This window comes from Anguilla rostrata, chromosome 2, assembly GCF_018555375.3.
Source record: "Anguilla rostrata isolate EN2019 chromosome 2, ASM1855537v3, whole genome shotgun sequence".
NCBI lineage: Eukaryota > Metazoa > Chordata > Actinopteri > Anguilliformes > Anguillidae > Anguilla > Anguilla rostrata.
The window spans coordinates 61,954,377-61,975,361 of NC_057934.1; the positions used below are offsets into that span (position 1 = coordinate 61,954,377).

The 20,985-nt window shown below is 36.3% G+C and overlaps 2 long non-coding RNA genes across 11 annotated transcripts; both read right to left on the bottom strand.

The window, feature by feature from the left end:
- Positions 1 to 314: 314 nt before the first annotated feature.
- LOC135248749 (uncharacterized) lies at positions 315 to 2,583 on the bottom strand. Its single transcript, XR_010328500.1, has 2 exons — positions 922 to 2,583; positions 315 to 803 (listed from the first exon to the last, which is right to left on the bottom strand). It is a non-coding gene; the product is annotated as an uncharacterized LOC135248749 (long non-coding RNA).
- Positions 2,584 to 2,586: 3 nt separating this feature from the next.
- LOC135248746 (uncharacterized) lies at positions 2,587 to 20,939 on the bottom strand. Of its 10 annotated transcripts, none has more exons than XR_010328491.1 (5): positions 20,739 to 20,939; positions 10,915 to 14,671; positions 10,131 to 10,584; positions 6,184 to 6,645; positions 2,587 to 2,669 (listed from the first exon to the last, which is right to left on the bottom strand). It is a non-coding gene; the product is annotated as an uncharacterized LOC135248746 (long non-coding RNA). The 10 variants fall into 10 exon arrangements; XR_010328489.1 differs by lacking the exon at positions 20,739 to 20,939 and adding an exon at positions 17,090 to 18,305; XR_010328490.1 differs by lacking the exon at positions 20,739 to 20,939 and adding an exon at positions 15,001 to 17,082.
- Positions 20,940 to 20,985: the final 46 nt, after the last annotated feature.

Consider the following 20,985-nt stretch of genomic DNA (forward strand, 5'->3'; position numbering starts at 1 on the left):
TTAATGATTATGATATTACCATTTATATAATGAGAATAATAAAGGACTAATTGAAAGTTTGTGTTGTTTATTGCCATAATGTTGAATGTATATGTATTATGTTCAGGGGTTTTGATTCAGGGGCTTGTTTTGTACGTCATATATCCCATAAAATATTACAAAGAAAACATTCTCCTACATCTATATTCCCATTGTGTAATCATGCCGAAGATTGGCAATCTTTGTGTTTTACAAACTTTCACTTGTTACTCAAGCTATTGCTCACTTTGAATCCACTGGGAGCTTAATATGAAGGAATAATTGAATACATATAATTAAGTTGGATTAAATGTATTTGTTATTTTCTTAAATTCATTTCAACTTTGTTTAAAAATGTGTGATGAAGCCTTATGGTGCAAATCCAGGAGAAAAACAATAACAGATAATGTCTTTAGGCCACACAGCACAGCCAGTCACACACTGCCTGCTAAATCATCTGTGGAGGGTTTTTGTACAGCAGGGCCTTAAACTCTATCACTGTGTCTCTCGGGCACAGTAATACACAGCTGTGTCTGAGGACTGGAGATCGGTGATGTCTAAGTAAGCAATGCTGTTGGATGAATCTTCTGTAACATTGAAACGATCGTCAGAAGAACCATCGAAGTATCCAACCCATTGCAGCCCTTTATTTGGAGCCTGTCGAACCCAGTGCACACTGTAGCTGCTGAGTGAGAATCCAGTAATTTTGCAGGAGAGCCTCACAGAATCTCCAGGCTTCTTCATCTGTGGAGCAGACTCTGTCAGTGTGATGTCACAATGAGCATCTGCAGAAGGGGACAAAAACACAGTTTTACAACAGATCTATAGCCAGTGCTGTAGCACCACTCAATCAAGTGTTGTGAGACAGGAGAAAATAGGGAATGAAATCAGCTGTGTCCTTACATTTAAACGCAAACAGCAAAGCTATGATGAATACTAAGGCCTCCATTTTATTTTATTTACAGCAGCGAAAGACAAGAAGTGAACAGTGCTGCTCGTCACTGAGTATGTACTGTAATTTCTGTGTTTTAAAGAACATGGGACTCATGAGATTTACATAACTGCCTCTCATGGGAAATGCTATTTACATAATATGTACAGTGTGTATATAAACGCTTAGTTGGTCTGAATGTTCCACAAATATTACTTACTGAATGTTTCATTACAGAAAATGTTCATTTCCTCTGCAAATATTGGCAATATTGTAAAATATAGGCATTTAAAATTCTTATGCAACACATCTAAATCAAGTATTGATAGCTATTTTCCCGTCATTAAAATGCTCTAACTCTCCAGATGCTGTTCAAATCTCAGAACATTCCAGCAGATGTGTGAGAATGTTATTTAATACCACACAAAATAATGTGAAAGAATAAATTTTATTTGATTGCTGAAAAATGAATGTTTCTTATAAAATTGTTGGAAATCTAGCAAAATTTTGAAATGGACACTTTGAGACAGAAAAAAAAAATGAATTTCATGACATTTCAACCGAAAATATAAAAATTGCAAGGCTGTGCGGCAGTAGTCAGAAGCCAGAATAATAATTACTGTTATTATGATGTATTTTTGGGTGGGGCGTTCCTCTGGTTTTACACAGTTGGTCAGAAACAGAAACTCACAGGATGCAGCTGCCAGGGCCGTCTGCAGAGATGCAGGGAACATGGTTTGTGTTGCAAATGAGCTGCAGTGAGCTGCTCTTCTCACCTCTCCAGGGCTTAGAGGCTGTGGTCATATTTAAACAGAAAAGGGGGCAGAGCTTTTTTTAGTAGGACTGCGGTGTGAGATGCTGGGATCACACAGGGTCCATCAGGTCCTTTCTAACCCTGACTATTTTCTTTTCTCCTTGTTTGGAGAACACATGCATTCTTAGACCTTTCCTACTACTAAGAGACACTCATAGCTACTTTACAAGAGGTAGCTCGACAGACTTCATACCTTTTCGATTCAATAGCCTAATGGGCAAAAACACATTTCTCTGCTGTGCAGCAGTACAGTGGAATAATCTGCCCACAAACCTGAAACTGAGTGTTTCACGGAGCACATTTAAAGTGGCCTTAAAGAAATGGTTACAAAGTACCATGTAGAATATTCAATTTTAACTTTTATGACCAAGAAAGCATGAGCCTGTTGACATAGCTACCCCGCCGCCTGCTATTTATATATTGATTGTATTGTCATCGCTTGCTGTCTTGTTGTTGTCTTGCTTTTATCTTGTAGAGTGTTAAGTGTTACATTAGAGGACCACAATGGAAATAAGCCTTCTGGCTTTATTGTGTTTTCATCCTCTGTGATTTTAGTGTATGTAATGACTGCAGTGCAGTGTTATATGTGTTTTTTAATCATCAAATAAATTAATTAATTCATTCATTACTTGTTAAATGTCCTTCATCAGTTCAGGACAGCAAAGGAAAAATGAACAAAGTCTTCATATATTCTGCAGCTATGCAAACCACATTACATCACATTACATTCATGTATATGTCCACAGGAGTTTGATAGGGAACAAAACTTCCATTTTTAAACTGCAAAACTCATCTCTGTTTCTTTTCAGTGCTTGTTCGCTCTAAAACCTGTAGACACTGCAGTCCTTTGAGTATTCAGCTTGACACCCCTGCTTTAGGTGATTCTCTCAGGTCGCCAATTTGCTCCTATAATGACATCAAAGGGATTTTATGAACTATTTCATGCATTTAGACAGCTTACCAATAATGCATTGTATCATTTTCAGAATCATATTTTCTGAAAATAAATCCGCAATGTGTTGCATTTATAAGTATTCTGAGATCATGCAAGCACAGCCCACAACTAATGAGATTATCTCAACCGTCTATCGTTGAAAAAATTGCTTTCCAGGTATAAACAATCAATAATTGCCACATATGATCAGTCTTGCTAAAGGACAAGAAAGCATTGTCATTAATTGAAGGAACTGGACTCACGTATTCGTCAAGGCAAACTCCTTTAAGCAAATTATTTACAATCTGTTGGGGATGTGTGGGGAGGTGAGGTGGCAGGGGAAGAGGGCTGCAATAAGACAGGCAATAAGATTATGTATTGACTACTACTACCAACTGAGACCCTTATAGCTAAGCATCAGCGCTGTTCATTTTCTGAAATAAAAGGGCTGGTGAATTCCGAAAGGGCAAGTTTATCTCTTGTGAGAAGCATTGCTGCCCCCACCTGGTGGATATTGTTCACTGTATTTGCAGTTACATAGAAGTGGAGTAGAATGCAGAACCATGTATTCTCGATGTTCTGCTTTTATCATCAAATTAAAAGCAGCCAAAGTACCTGTACTTTATTTATCCACGTAAATGTTCACCACCACTGAAGTTAATTGTATATTTTGTGTCCAGAGTGAAATTCGAGAGCACTGGACCTCTGAGTGGGGGTAGATAAGCTGGGTTTTTACGTTTGTGGGTTTTTGTATGGAGGATTATCACTGTGATAACTACTACGGGGGCACAGTGATACAGGCCATGACAAAAACCCTCCTGTTTTGCAGAGCCATATCGAACACATATTTCAGCTTATGGGCTCATCAGTGCTTATTAGGATGAGTCATTAATAAAGCTTTGTGTGGAAATTGGCTTATTCCCTCAACATCCTGGGTTGTGTAGAATGCATTGTTCTGATTTTTAACATTATGGTGAAATTTGGCTGCATATGGTTAGTAACATTTTGTGCTCACGCACCAGAAACATATTTAATAAGATAAAAAAATTCATAATTCAACTTTTTATTTTCTTTACATCTTACATGTAAATGTAACAAAGATAACTAGCAAGGTCTACCAAGGCTCTACTAAGTTATTAAAAAGATATCCTGATTTTAAGATAAACACAACATGATTGTCAGTATTAAATCAACACTAACCAAATACAGTATATGAGTCTAAAAGGAATCAAATGCATTTTATTAGAATAAACTGTGTTTTAGTTAGGGGAGCCGAACTGATTGAACAGTAAAAATTTTGCGGTGTAGAAAGTTACTTGCTTTTACATTATATCACTTAGATATTTGAACAGCTTTTATTAAATAAATGCTGCATGCTAAGTTAAGACTAGCACTACCATATGTTGGAAAATGTTTTTATTCTGTTTATTTAAATTTCCAGTTATTTAATTTATTCAATTTAGAAGTACCAAGGGTGGTTCAATTGGAAAAATAAATTTTAATGAAAAAGTTCGCTATTTTTCATTTTACAGAAACACCATAAAGGACCATTGAGATGGTTAACAGGGCCATATGAACATTTCCCCTGCTCACCTTTCTCCAGAAACATAGAAAATGTGCTTCAGAAAAAGAAAGGGAGTGAATATATGTTTAATGGAGGTGTGCAGTTTTTGTACAGCCATCAATCACTGTGGATGAGGGGATTACCACAGTGATACATTTCTAAACAAAAACCCCCAACTGGCCATTTTTACAGTGAAAAAGAGTCCCAGTATTGCACTACAGAAAGCAAAACATGTATATGAAAAACATTCTATAATTAAATATGCAGAAGGTATTACAGATTTATGCATGCATTTTAAGATTTAAAAGATTTGAAATGAAACCAAACAGTCATTTTGCCTTCTTTTGTATAATAACTTATGTGTTTGTGCACTGAGTGAAATTTCAGAGCACTGACCCTCTGAGTGGTGGTAGATGAGCTGGGTTTATGTATGGAGGATAATCACTGTGATATAGTGGGAGCACAGTGATGCAGGCCATGACAAAAACCCTCCTGTTTTGCAGAGCCATATCTAACACTATTTCAGCTTATGGGCTCATCAGTGCTTATTGGGATAAATCATTAATAAAGCTGTGTGCTGAAGTAGGTTTATCACCTCTAACATCCTGGATTGTTTAGAATGCATTGTTCTGATTGTAACTCTCTTATTGTTAAACATATTTATTGTGACAATTAACTAGTCTGTTTGGTGTAAATATTATGCAGCTGATTTTTTTAAATCAATAATCTTATTTGTGTTTCTGGTGGGTGAACACAAAATGTAATCAAATGTGTCGTATGTATCCAAATAACAGCATGTCTCCACAATAATTATAAAGGAAACTATAATGCAATTTGGCCATTATATTTTCTTTACAAAGTAAATGTAAATGTAACAAAGATTAAATTTCAGGTAAAACCTATTAGTCATCAAGACTAAAGCACTTCCATTCATACTTTTTAAAACGTCATTTTCATAATTTGCTTCGTATTTCTTGGTATTTCATGGCTCTACTAAGTTATTATACAGATATCCCCCTTTTAAAATAAACACAACAAGATTCTCAATATTAAATCAACACTAACCAAGTACAGTATATCAGTCTAAAAGCAACCAAATGCATTTTATTAGAATAATCTTTTGTGCTCTATTTAGGTGGGTTGAAACTTATTAAACAGTGAAAATTCTGCGGTGTAGAAAGCTACTTGCGTTTACATTATATCACTTAGATACTTGAACAGCTTTTATTAAATAAATGCTGCATGCTAAGTTAAGACTAGCACTACCATATGTTGGAGAATTTTTTTATTCTGTTTATTTCATTTTCCATGTATTTAATGTATTCATTTCAGAAGCATCAAGGGTGGTTCAATTGGAAAAATTTGAAATAAAAAAGTGCCCTATTTTTTCATTTTTACTGACATTCTCACCATAAAGGATCATTGAAATGGTCTGGGACCTGTAAAAACATGGTCATGTGAACATTTCCCCTGCTCACCTTCCTACAAAAACATAGAAAATGTGCTTCAAAAAGAAGGGGGGTGAATATATATGTTTCATGGAGGTGTGCAGTTTTTGTACAGCCATCAATCACTGTGGATGGGGTGGTAGCCACAGTGATACAGTTCTAAACAAAAACCTCCAACAGGCCTATGTGTGCATTTTTATGGCGAAAAAGTCCCAGTATGCACAGTAGAAAGAACCCATGTACATGTAAAAAAAAACACCATAATGTAATATGCAGAGTGTATTTTGTGTATGAAATTCAAGATTTTAAAGATTAAAAATGGAACAAAATTTTATGAGGTTCAATGTCTCCTGCCAGTGCAGTCCTGTAACTACACAGACTCCCTTCTTTCTAATAATAACTTAAGTTTAAAATTAATATAAAACGTCCCTACAACTCAAATACCAATTATGCTTACAATTAATTTATACTCACAGTAATGGGAATAAACAGTCTGTCACAGAATGTAGACGCAGAATTTTTCTTTCCCTTCCGCACAATTTAGAATTTTTGTATTTTTAAAAGAATATTTGATTACTGATTAGGCTCAGTCCTCAGCCAGGATCCCATAAATATTTCCTTTGGTTTGCAGCCTTTAATCCACAGCAGTTTGTACACATACAGAGACGCTGAAGGAGACTTTAGCTCACAGGTGTCAAACCCCAGTCCTGGAGGAGCCGCAGTGTCTGCTGATGGTTGTTGCTGATGTCTGTTAGAACCAGTGGTTCATTTAAGCCGTTGATTGGCAAAGAAAAAAAATCCACACACCTTGTTCTCAAGGCCTGAATTGGCAGCTGATGGAAAGGAAACCACAAAAACCTGTAGACACTGCAGCCCTTTGAGTATTCAGCTTGACACCCCTGCTTTAGGTGATTCTCTCAGGTCGCCAATTTGCTCCTATAATGACATCAAAGGGATTTCATGAACTATTTCATGCATTTAGACAGCTTACCAATAATGCATTGTATCATTTTCAGAATCATATTTTCTGAAAATAAATCCACAATGTGTTGCATTTATAAGTATTCTGAGATCATGCAAGCACAGCCCACAACTAATGAGATTATCTCAACCGTCTATCGTTGAAAAAATTGCTTTCCAGGTATAAACAATCAATAATTGCCACATTTGATCAGTCTTGCTAAAGGACAAGAAAGCATTGTCATTAATTGAAGGAATTGGACTCACGTATTTGTCAAGGCAAACTCCTTTAAGCAAATTATTTACAATCTGTTGGGGATGTGTGGGGAGGTGAGGTGGCAGGGGAAGAGGGCTGCAATAAGACAGGCAATAAGATTATGTATTGACTACTACTACCAACTGAGACGCTTATAGCTAAGCATCAGCGCTGTTCATTTTCTGAAATAAAAGGGCTGGTGAATTCCGAAAGGGCAAGTTTATCTCTTGTGAGAAGCATTGCTGCCCCCACCTGGTGGATATTGTTCACTGTATTTGCAGTTACATCGTGGAGTAGAATGCAGAACCATGTATTCTCGATGTTCTGCTTTTATCATCAAATTAAAAGCAGCCAAAGTACCTGTACTTTATTTATCCACGTAAATGTTCACCACCACTGAAGTTAACTGTACATTTTGTGTCCAGAGTGAAATTTCAGAGCACTGGACCTCTGAGTGGGGGTAGATGAGCTGGGTTTTTACGTTTGTGGGTTTTTGTATGGAGGATTATCACTGTGATAACTACGGGGGCACAGTGATACAGGCCATGACAAAAACCCTCCTGTTTTGCAGAGCCATACTAACACATATTCAGCTTATGGCTCATCAGTGCTTATTAGGATGAGTCATTAATAAAGCTTTGTGTGGAAATTGGCTTATTCCCTCAACATCCTGGGTTGTGTAGAATGCATTGTCTGATTTTTAACATTATGGTGAAATTTGGCTGCATATGTTGTAACATTTGTGCTCACGCACCAGAAACATATTTAATAAGATAAAAATTATAATGCAACTTTTTATTTTCTTTACATCTTACATGTAAATGTAACAAAGATAACTATCAGGTCCTACCAGCTCTACTAAGCTATAAACAGATATCATGATTTTAGATAAACAACATGATTGTCATATTATCACATCAACCACTAAGTATATTAAAAGGAATCATCATTTTATTAGAATAAACATGTTTTATTTAGGAGCAACTGATTGAACAGTAAATTTGGTCTAGAAGTAATGCTATTCATTTATATTAGATATTGAACAGCTTTTATTAAATAAATGCTGCATGCTAAATTAAGACTAGACTACCATAGTTGAACATGTTTTATCTGTTATATTAAATTTCCAGTTATTTAATTTATTCATTTTAGAAGTACCAAGGGTGGTTCAATTGGAAAAATTAATTTTAATAAAAAAGTTTGCTATTTTTCATTTTACAGATGAACCATAAAGGACCATTGAGATGGTCAACATGGCCATATGAACATTTCCCCTGCTCATCTTTCTACAGAAACATAGAAAATGTGCTTCAGAAAAAGAAAGGGAGTGAATATATGTTTCATGGAGGTGTGCAGTTTTTGTACAGCCAGCAATCACTGTGGATCGGGGGATCACCACAGTGATACAGTTCTAAACAAAAACCTCCAACTGGCCATTTTTACAGTGAAAAAGAGTCCCAGTATTGCACTACAGAAAGCAAAACATGTATATGTAAAACATTCTATAATTTAATATGCAGAAGGTATTACAGATTTATGCATGAATTTTAAGATTTAAAAGATTTTAAATGAAACCAAACAGTCATTTTGCCTTCTTTTGTATAATAACTTAAGTTCTGCACCGTGTTTGTGCACTGAGTGAAATTTTAGAGCACTGACCCTCTGAGTGGTGGTAGATGAGCTGGGTTTTTGTATGGAGGATCATCACTGTGATACCCTGGGGGCACAGTGATGCAGGCCATGACAAAAACCCTCCTGTTTTGCAGAGCCATATCTAACACTATTTCAGCTCATAGGCTCATCAGTGCTTATTGGGATAAGTCATTAATAAAGCTGTGTGCTGAAGTAGGTTTATCACCTCTAACATCCTAGATTGTTTAGAATGCATTGTTCTGATTGTAACCCTCTTAATGTTAAACTTATTTATTGTGACAATTAACTAGTCTGTTTGGTGTAAATATTATGCAGCTGATTTTTTTAAATCAATAAGATTATTTGTGTTTCTGGTGGGTGAACACAAAATGTAATCAAATGTGTCGTATGTATCCAAATAACAGCATGTCTCCACAATAATTATAATGGAAACTATAATGCAATTTGGCCATTATATTTTCTTTACAAAGTAAATGTAAATGTAACAAAGATTAAATTTCAGGTAAAACCTATTAGTCATCAAGACTAAAGCATTTCCATTCATACTTTTTAGAACATCATTTTCATAATTTGCTTCGTATTTCTTGGTATTTCAAGGCTCTACTAAGTTATTATACAGATATCCCCCTTTTAAAATAAACACAACAAGATTCTCAATATTAAATCAACACTAACCAAGTACAGTATATCAGTCTAAAAGCAATCAAATGCATTTTATTAGAATAAACTGTGCTCTATTTAGGTGAGTTGAACTTATTAAACAGTGAAAATTCTGCGGTGTAGAAAGCTACTTGCGTTTACATTATATCACTTAGATACTTGAACAGCTTTTATTAAATAAATGCTGCATGCTAAGTTAAGACTAGCACTACCATATGTTGGAGAATGTTTTCATTCTGTTTATTTCATTTTCCATGTATTTAATGTATTCATTTCAGAAGCATCAAGGGTGGTTCAATTGGAAAAATTTGAAATAGAAAAGTGCCCTATTTTTTCATTTTTACTGACATTCTCACCATAAAGGATCATTGAAATGGTCTGGGACCTGTAAAAACATGGTCATGTGAACATTTCCCCTGCTCACCTTCCTACAAAAACATAGAAAATGTGCTTCAAAAAAGAAGGGGGGTGAATATATATGTTTCATGGAGGTGTGCAGTTTTTGTACAGCCATCAATCACTGTGGATGGGGTGGTAGCCACAGTGATACAGTTCTAAACAAAAACCTCCAACAGGCCTATGTGTGCATTTTTATGGCGAAAAGGAGTCCCAGTATTGCACAGTAGAAAGAAACCCATGTACATGTAAAAAAAGAACACCATAATGTAATATGCAGAGTGTATTTTGTGTATGAAATTCACGATTTTAAAGATTTAAAATGGAGCAAATTTTTATGAAGTCCTGTATAACACCATCATTCAATGTCTCCTGCCAGTGCAGTCCTGTAACTACACAGACTCCCTTCTTTCTAATAATAACTTAAGTTGAAAATTAATCTAAAATGTCCCTACAACTCAAATACCAATTATGCTTACAATTAATTTATACTCACAGTAATGGGAATAAACAGTCTGTCACAGAATGTAGACGCAGAATTTTTCGTTCCCTTCCGCACAATTTTGATTTTTTGTATTTAAAAAACAGAAATTTGATTCCTGATTAGGCTCAGTCCTCAGCCAGGATCCCATAAATATTTCCTTTGATTTGCAGCCTTTAATCCACAGCAGTTTGTACACATACAGAGACGCTGAAGGAGACTTTAGCTCACAGGTGTCAAACCCCAGTCCTGGAGGAGCCGCAGTGTCTGCTGATGGTTGGTGCTGATGGCTGTTAGCACCAGTGGTTCATTTAAGCCGTTGATTGGCAAAATAAAAATCCACACACCTTGTTCTCAAGGCCTGAATTGGCAGCTCATGGAAAGGAAACCACAAAAACCTGTAGACACTGCAGCCCTTTGAGCTTGACACCCCTGCTTTAGGTGATTCTCTCAGGTCGCCAATTTGCTCCTATAATGACATCAAAGGGATTTTATGAACTATTTCATGCATTTAGACAGCTTACTAATAATGCATTGTATCATTTTCAGAATCATATTTTCTGAAAATAAATCCACAATGTGTTGCATTTATAAGTATTCTGAGATCATGCAAGCACAGCCCACAACTAATGAGATTATCTCAACCGTCTATCGTTGAAAAAATTGCTTTCCAGGTATAAACAATCAATAATTGCCACATATGATCAGTCTTGCTAAAGGACAAGAAAGCATTGTCATTAATTGAAGGAACTGGACTCACGTATTCGTCAAGGCAAACTCCTTTAAGCAAATTATTTACAATCTGTTGGGGATGTGTGGGGAGGTGAGGTGGCAGGGGAAGAGGGTTGCAATAAGACAGGCAATAAGATTATGTATTGACTGCTACTACCAATTGAGACCCTTACAGCTAAGCATCAGCGCTGTTCATTTTCTGAAATAAAAGGGCTGGTGAATTCCGAAGGGCAGGTTTATCTCTTGTGAGAAGCATTGCTGCCCCCATCTGGTGGATATTGTTCACTGTATTTGCAGTTACATCGTGGAGTAGAATGCAGAACCATGTATTCTCGATGTTCTGCTTTTGTCATCAAATTAAAAGCAGCCAAAGTACCTGTACTTTATTTATCCACGTAAATGTTCACCACCACTGAAGTTAAATGTACATTTTGTGTCCAGAGTGAAATTTCAGAGCACTGGACCTCTGAGTGGGGCTAGATGAGCTGGGTTTTTACGTTTGTGGGTTTTTGTATGGAGGATTATCACTGTGATAACTACGGGGGCACAGTGATACAGGCCATGACAAAAACCCTCCTGTTTTGCAGAGCCATAGCTAACACATAATTCAGCTTATGGGCTCATCAGTGCTTATTAGGATAAGTCATTAATAAAGCTTTGTGTGGAAATTGGTTTATTCCCTCAACATCCTGGGTTGTGTAGAATGCATTGTTCTGATTTTTAACATTATGGTGAAATTTGGCTGCATATGGTTAGTAACATTTTGTGCTCACGCACCAGAAACATATTTAATAAGATAAAGGAATTTATAATCCAACTTTTTATTTTCTTTACATCTTACATGCAAATGTAACAAAGATAACATTTCAGGTAAAACCTACCAGTCATAAAGACAAAAACATTTACATTCATATTTTTTAAACTTAATTTTCATGATTTGCATCATATTTCTTGGTCTACCAAGGCTCTACTAAATTATTAAACAGATATCCTGATTTTAAGATAAACACAACATGATTGTCAGTATTAAATCAACACTAACCAAATACAGTATATGAGTCTAAAAGGAATCAAATGCATTTTATTAGAATAAACTGTGTTTTAGTTAGGGGAGCCGAACTGATTGAACAGTAAAAATTTTGCGGTGTAGAACATTACTTGCGTTTACATTATATCACTTAGATATTTGAACAGCTTTTATTAAATAAATGCTGCATGCTAAGTTAAGACTAGCACTACCATATGTTGGAAAATGTTTTTATTCTGTTTATTTAAATTTCCAGTTATTTAATTTATTCATTTTAGAAGTACCAAGGGTGGTTCAATTGGAAAAATAAATTGTAATAAAAAAGTTTGCTATTTTTCATTTTACAGAAACACCATAAAGGACCATTGAGATGGTCAACATGGCCATATGAACATTTCCCCTGCTCATCTTTCTACAGAAACATAGAAAATGTGCTTCAAAAAAGAAAGGGAGTGAATATATGTTTCATGGAGGTGTGCAGTTTTTGTACAGCCAGCAATCACTGTGGATGAGGGGATTAACACAGTGATACATTTCTAAACAAAAACCTCCAACTGGCCATTTTTACAGTGAAAAAGAGTCCCAGTATTGCAGTGCAGAAAGCAAAACATGTATATGTAAAACATTCTATAATTTAATATGCAGAAGGTATTACAGATTTATGCATGAATTTTAAGATTTAAAAGATTTGAAATGAAACCAAACAGTCATTTTGCCTTCTTTCGTATAATAACGTATGTGTTTGTTCACTGAGTGAAATTTCAGAGCACTGACCCTCTGAGTGGTGGTAGATGAGCTGGGTTTTTGTATGGAGGATAATCACTGTGATATAGCGGGAGCACAGTGATGCAGGCCATGACAAAAACCCTCCTGTTTTGCAGAGCCATATCTAACACTATTTCAGCTTACGGGCTCATCAGTGATTATTGGGATAAGTCATTAATAAAGCTGTGTGCTGAAGTAGGTTTATCACCTCTAACATCCTGGATTGTTTAGAATGCATTGTTCTGATTGTAACTCTCTTAAACTTGTTAAACGTATTTATTGTGACAATTAACTAGTCTGTTTGGTGTAAATATTATGCAGCTGATTTTTTTAAATCAATAATCTTATTTGTGTTTCTGGTGGGTGAACACAAAATGTAATCAAATGTGTCGTATGTATCCAAATAACAGCATGTCTCCACAATAATTATAATGGAAACCATAATGCAATTTGGCCATTATATTTTCTTTACAAAGTAAATGTAAATGTAACAAAGATTAAATTTCAGGTAAAACCTATTAGTCATCAAGACTAAAGCATTTCCATTCATACTTTTTAGAACATCATTTTCATAATTTGCTTCGTATTTCTTGGTATTTCAAGGCTCTACTAAGTTATTATACAGATATCCCCCTTTTAAAATAAACACAACAAGATTCTCAATATTAAATCAACACTAACCAAGTACAGTATATCAGTCTAAAAGCAATCAAATGCATTTTATTAGAATAAACTGTGCTCTATTTAGGTGAGTTGAACTTATTAAACAGTGAAAATTCTGCGGTGTAGAAAGCTACTTGCGTTTATAGTATATCACTTAGATACTTGAACAGCTTTTATTAAATAAATGCTGCATGCTAAGTTAAGACTAGCACTACCATATGTTGGAGGATGTTTTTATTCTGTTTATTTAATTTTCCATGTATTTAATTTATTCATTTCAGAAGCATCAAGGGTGGTTCAATTGGAAAAATTCAAAATAAAAAAGTGCCCTATTTTTTTCATTTTTATTGACATTCTCACCATAAAGGATCATTGAAGTGGTCTGGGACCTGTAAAAACATGGTCATGTGAACATTTCCCCTGCTCACCTTTCTACAAAAACATAGAAAATGTGCTTCAAAAAAGAAGGGGGGTGAATATATATGTTTCATGGAGGTGTGCAGTTTTTGTACAGCCATCAATCACTGTGGATGGGGTGGTAGCCACAGTGATACAGTTCTAAACAAAAACCTACAACAGGCCTATGTGTGCATTTTTATGGCGAAAAAAAGTCCCAGTGCTGCACAGTAGAAAGCAACCCATGTACATGTAAAAAAAAAAAAACACCATAATATAATATGCAGAGTGTATTTTGTGTATGAAATTCAAGATTTTAAAGATTAAAAATGGAACAAATTTTTATGAGGTCCTGTATCACACCATCATTCAATGTCTCCTGCCAGTGCAGTCCTGTAACTACACAGACTCCCTTCTTTCTAATAATAACTGAAGTTGAAAATTAATCTAAAACGTCCCTACAACTCAAATACCAATTATGCTTACAAGTAATTTATACTCACAGTAATGGGAATAAACAGTCTGTCACAGAATGTAGACGCAGAATTTTTCTTTCCCTTCCGCACAATTTTGATTTTTTGTATTTAAAAAACAGAAATTTGATTCCTGATTAGGCTCAGTCCTCAGCCAGGATCCCATAAATATTTCCTTTGATTTGCAGCCTTTAATCCACAGCAGTTTGTACACATACAGAGACGCTGAAGGAGACTTTAGCTCACAGGTGTCAAACCCCAGTCCTGGAGGAGCCGCAGTGTCTGCTGATGGTTGGTGCTGATGGCTGTTAGCACCAGTGGTTCATTTAAGCCGTTGATTGGCAAAAAAAAAAAAAAAAAAATCCACACACCTTGTTCTCAAGGCCTGAATTGGCAGCTGATGGAAAGGAAACCACAAAAACCTGTAGACACTGCAGCCCTTTGAGTATTCAGCTTGACACCCCTGCTTTAGGTGATTCTCTCAGGTCGCCAATTTGCTCCTATAATGACATCAAAGGGATTTCATGAACTATTTCATGCATTTAGACAGCTTACAATAATGCATTGTATCATTTTCAGAATCATATTTTCTGAAAATAAATCCACAATGTGTTGCATTTATAAGTATTCTGAGATCATGCAAGCACAGCCCACAACTAATGAGATTATCTCAACCGTCTATCGTTGAAAAAATTGCTTTCCAGGTATAAACAATCAATAATTGCCACATATGATCAGTCTTGCTAAAGGACAAGAAAGCATTGTCATTAATTGAAGGAATTGGACACACATATTCATCAAGGCAAACTCCTTTAAGCAAATTACATACAATCTGTTGGGGATGTGTGGGGAGTTGAGGTGGCAGGGGAAGAGGCTTGCAATAAGATAGGCAATAAGATTATATATTGACTACTACTACCAATTGAGACCCTTACAGCTAAGCATCAGCGCTGTTCATTTTCTGACACAAAAAATAAGCATTGTTGGATAAACCTAAAATTTGACTTTAGTTTGCTATACATATTTTTTGTTTTATGTTTTCTAAATCGAAAATGTTCCAGTTAATTCAAATGAATGCATATATAATACACATGCAGAGCTGTTCTTTCTTTGCAGCTGGTAAACTAATGACTGTTTGTTTGTGCAACTGTTGGGTGTGCGCCCTGTGTATGTTCTGTGTAACTGACACAGAAAAGCTGAATAACACCATGAAACTAGGCATAGCAGCCAAAACAATGCTGTCTAGAAATTAAAAGCGGCAAAAGCACCTGCACTTTATTGAAGTAAATTTTCCCCACCACTGAAGTTAACTGAATATTTTGTGCACTGAGTGAAATTTCAGAGCACTGACCCTCTGAGTGGTGGTATTTGAGCTGGGTTTTTACACCAGGAGGTTTTTGTGTGGAGGATTATCACTGTGATACAGTGGGGCACAGTGGTACAGGCCATGACAAAAACCTTCCTGTTTTGCAGAGCCATAGCTAACACTATTTCAGCTTATCTGTGCTTATAAGGATAAGTCATTATCCTAGCTCGCGCTAGCTAGCTGGCTAACTAGTCATTTTAGTAGATTGCCTATCCATGTATTTATCTATCTATTTTTCTTGTAGCCTAATCTTTCTTACCTTGATCTTGGTGTCTGGGTTCCAAAGCCATCTCCACCAACTTTTTCCATCGAAAGCAATGGGCCATTCTTAAAAGCTAGATGTAACGTTAGTAAAGATAACCACTGCAACACTATAATTGCTTTACACTTTATTCAAGCTACTGTGTGTGTGTGTGTCAGAAATGCTTCGATGACAGATACATAGGCGTAACACCGTAACTCCAGTGCGATAAACAGTAACTTCACTTTGATGCGCAGCAAAACAAAGGCAGAGTACCTTAACTCAATTTCATCGTTCCGGAGTGCAGCGAAACAAAGACAAAGAACCGTAACTGATGTTACGGGATTCTGCCTTGGCTTCTGTAGGGCATTTGGAAGTTACGGTAAAGACAACCCACTATTTTCTCCAAAAAAACAACAAAATTCACTCAAGATATTTGTCCACACAATAAAGCAGATCTTTAATTTTCCAAAAATTACAATAACTCATTTTCGACCAAAAAATGAAGTTAAGGCTTTTGCCTTAGCACGGCAGTATGGTACATTTGCCTAAATTTTGTGTTCATCCACCAAAAACACAAATAATCTCCACAATAATTATAATGGAATATAGAAGATAACGGAATCTATAATGCATTTTATTAGAATATACTGTATTCCATTTAGGTGAGTCAAACTGATTAAACACTGAACATTTTGCAGTGTAGAAAGCATTATCTACATACTAATATTTTTAAGATACAGTAAGCATGTATAAAAAAAAATACTTAATGCCGAGTTAATTCTGAAAATTTTAATTCATGTTCATATGACCATGTTGACACTGGTCCCGAACCAGTGAATATTTCCCCTGCTCACCTTTCTACAAATGTGCTTCAGAGAAGAAGGAGATGAGTACATGTTTCACGGAGGCACACACAGTTTTTGTACAGCCATCAATCACTGTGGATGGGATGGCCACAGCGATACAGTTCTAAACAAAAACCTCCAACTGGCCTATGGGGTGAATTGTTATGGTGAAAAAGAGTTCCAGTATTGCACCGCAGAAAGCAAACCACATACATGTAATACAATTTAAATTGCAGAGTGTATTTTGTGTATTAAACGTAGGATTAAAAAGATATGAAATAAAACCAAAGCTTCATTTTATCTTACATGGTCCCGGGTAACACCATCATTCAATGTCCCCTGCCAGTGCAGTCCTGTAAATACACAAACTCCCTTCTTTCTGATAACAACTGAAGATGAAAATTAATCTACAACATCACTGCAACTCAAATACCAGTTATGCTTACAATTATTTTATACTCACATTAATGGGAATAAACATTCTGTCGCAGAATGTAGACACAGAATTCCGAACAGTTTTTTTAAAGATTGAATGTCTATTTTATTCTCGGTTGGGCTCATGCCATTGCAGGATCCCACTAATATTTCCCTCGCTTCGCAGCCGTTAGTCCACAGCAGTTTATACACAGACAGAGACGCTGAAGCAGACCATCGGTGATTCTCTCCAGTTGCCATGTTAACCAGATGGTGGGTTTGGTGTCAGTGGTTAGTGGTGGAGGTGATGGTGGTGGTGGTGTGTACTGAAAACACCAGCCTCTACCCCAGAGACTGTGTGCTACTGTGTATACTACTTTTTAACCAGAGGGAGATAGTCTACCTGCACGGGCAGCAAGGTGAGAATTCCTATTTGGATATGGTTGCGTTAATTACAGTCACTATTCCAGTGTTTACCAGCAGGCACAGTGCCATAGTACAGCAGGAAGTATGAAACATATAGTATTCCAGTCAGTATGTTCCGTTGAATTTGTGCAATTTTTTTCCCCATTTGTAATCAAAAGAGCAAGGTAGGATAAAGCTATATTTTGGGTCATCACACTTGTTGCAAATATGCACATATTTTGAATATGAAAAAGCTGCACAGTTCTAGCAACGGATTGTATAAATAACAAACAGTGAACATTATTCATTAAAATCATATGTCAGTATGCAAAATAATGCTCAAATATACATTACGAATTTCTTAATTGAGGATAATGGAATATGTAACATATCTGTGATCACATTGAAAGTGTGCAGCCCAGGCTTGGTTTTTGTACCGGTGTCAATCACTGTGTATTATTATAGCTCTGGCTGGTCACAGTGATACAGCTCATTACAAAAACCTGCCTCCTTTCACACCATGACAGAATGCACGGAGATATACAGACCCAACCAGGACAGAATGTACAAAGATATACTGACCTAACAAGAACAGAATGTACGTAGATATACAGACCTAACCAGGACAGAATATACAGACATATACAGACCTAACCAGGACAGAATTTACGGAGATATACAGACCTAACCAGGACAGAATGTACAGAGATATACAGACCTAACCACAAAAGAATGTACAGACATATATTGACGTAACCAGGTCATAATGTACAGATATTTGCTGACCTAACCAGGACAGAATGTACAGAGATATACAGACCTAACCAGGAAAGAATGTACAGAGATATACTGACGTAACCAGGACAGAATATATGGAGATATACAGACCTAACCAGGACAGAATGTATGGAGATATACTGACCTAACCAGAACAGAATGTACTGTGATACAGACCTAACCAGGACAGAATGTACAGAGATATACAGACCTAACCAGGACAGAATATACAGACATATACAGACCTAACCAGGACAGAATGTACGAAGGTATACAGACCTAAACAGGACAGAATGTACAGAGATATACAGACCTAACCAGGACAGAATATACAGAGATATACTGACCTAACCAGGACAGAATATATGGAGATATACAGACCTAACCAGGACAGAATGTATGGAGATATACTGACCTAACCAGAACAGAATGTACTGTGATACAGACCTAACCAGGACAGAATGTACGGAGATATACAGACCTAACCAGGACAGAATATACAGACATATACAGACCTAACCAGGACAGAATGTACGGAGATATACAGACCTAACCAGGACAGAATGTACAGAGATATACAGACCTAACCAGGACAGAATGTACAGAGATATACAGACCTAACCAGGACAGAATGTACAGAGATATACAGACCTAACCAGAACAGAATGTACTGTGATACAGACCTAACCAGGACAGAATGTACGGAGATATACAGACCTAACCAGGACAGAATATACAGACATATACAGACCTAACCAGGACAGAATGTATGGAGATATACTGACCTAACCAGAACAGAATGTACTGTGATAACAGACCAATGATGATGAATAATGATGCGGTCGAAACGTTAACCGTTTACATGGAAAATATTATTACTCTTTTGTTTGGAGCATCAAGCGAGTGTGAGTATTTTACAGACATAACCAGAACACTGACATATACAGACTTAACCAGGACAGAATGTGCAGACCTATAAAGACTTAACCGGGACAGAATGTATACAAGTATACAGACTTAATCAGAACATAATGCACAGACATATACAACTTCCATTGGCTAACTCTGGTTCTCATGTTGACAAACACCAATAACCGACTTCAAAGGCAATCAAAAGCCTAGAATGAAGACTGAAAGCTTTCTTGTACCTGCACGGAAAACAATTGAACACACCTGACTCATCAGAAACACCTGTGAAGCCATTTGTCCCAGACATTATGGTGCCCTGAAATTGGAGAATTATGTATAAAGAGTGCTGTGTTGTATACAGGGTGAAACCAAAATGAATAAAAAAACACCCTTTGATAAAAGCTGAGAATCTGCACTTTAACCAGGTGTGAATTGTTTCATTACTTATCTGAAATCATGGAGTACAGAGCCAAATCAAAGTAAAAATATGTCTTAGTCCAAAACATTATGGAGGTCTCTGCACATATATTCTGTGAAATGATGCACTCTGATATCACACAACAATGTCAATTTTAAGCATATTTTGACTGATTTTCATTGATCTATCCTTATATTTTTTAGATGATTTTGAATCCATCAGTTTTGCAGACCTGAATTATTGTGTATGGGGGTAGCCGTAAAGTAATGGTTAAAATGGGGCCCCAGCACAGGACACCATACATGTCAAACACACTTGTGATTTAAAATTTAACATAAATCATGGCACCTGTCTTCTTTCGTTCCATTTCAGACTGCTCCATTTTGGAATGTCTGTGAAATGTAGATAAGACTTTCCACTGGACCTGGCCGGCTTTTTATAACACAGGCCGTTTATTTTGGTTTCCTTTATAAAATGGCCAATATGTGCAATAAATTACGAAGGACAGGATACATTGTCAATGCCAGACGTTTCCTTGACGTTTCAATTAAATTTGTGCAGTACTGAAAAAAAAAAAAAAAACTATGAGGAGTCTGTAAATGGGCAAATAAAGATATAAAGTCAGAGCATTTGATTAAGGAGCACAAAGCAACAAGCACAGTAAATGCAATAAAAGAGATGTAAACAAACTGAGCAAATATCCGCTTAATGAACCTTTCTAAAAATCCAAATTGCATTTATCACTTAGCTAAATGAATATGAACATGAATATTAAAGGTAGTTTACAACCATGTCAGCCGCTTTACAACCATGTCACCTGTGGAACATCCTTGCGTGGGTTCTAACAGTTCTAAACAAAAACCTCCAACTGGCCTATGGGGTGAATTGTTATGGTGAAAAAGAGTTCCAGTATTGCACAGCAGAAAGCAAACCACGTACATGTAATACAATGTAAATTGCAGAGTGTATTTTGTGTATTAAACATAGGATTAAAAAGATATGAAATAAAACCAAAGCTTCATTTTATCTTACATGGTCCCGGGTAAGACCATCATTCAATGTCCCCTGCCAGTGCAGTCCTGTAACTACACAAAATCCCTTCTTTCTGATAATAACTGAAGATGAAAATTAATCTACAACATCACTGCAACTCAAATACCAATTATGCTTACAATTATTTTATACTCACATTAATGGGAATAAACATTCTGTCGCAGAATGTAGACACAGAATTCCGAACAGTTTTTTTTTAAATTTAATGTCTATTTTATTCTCGGTTGGGCTCATGCCATTGCAGGATCCCACTAATATTTCCCTCGCTTCGCAGCCGTTAGTCCACAGCAGTTTATACACAGACAGAGACGCTGAAGCAGACCATCGGTGATTCTCTCCAGTTGCCATGTTAACCAGATGGTGGGTTTGGTGTCAGTGGTTAG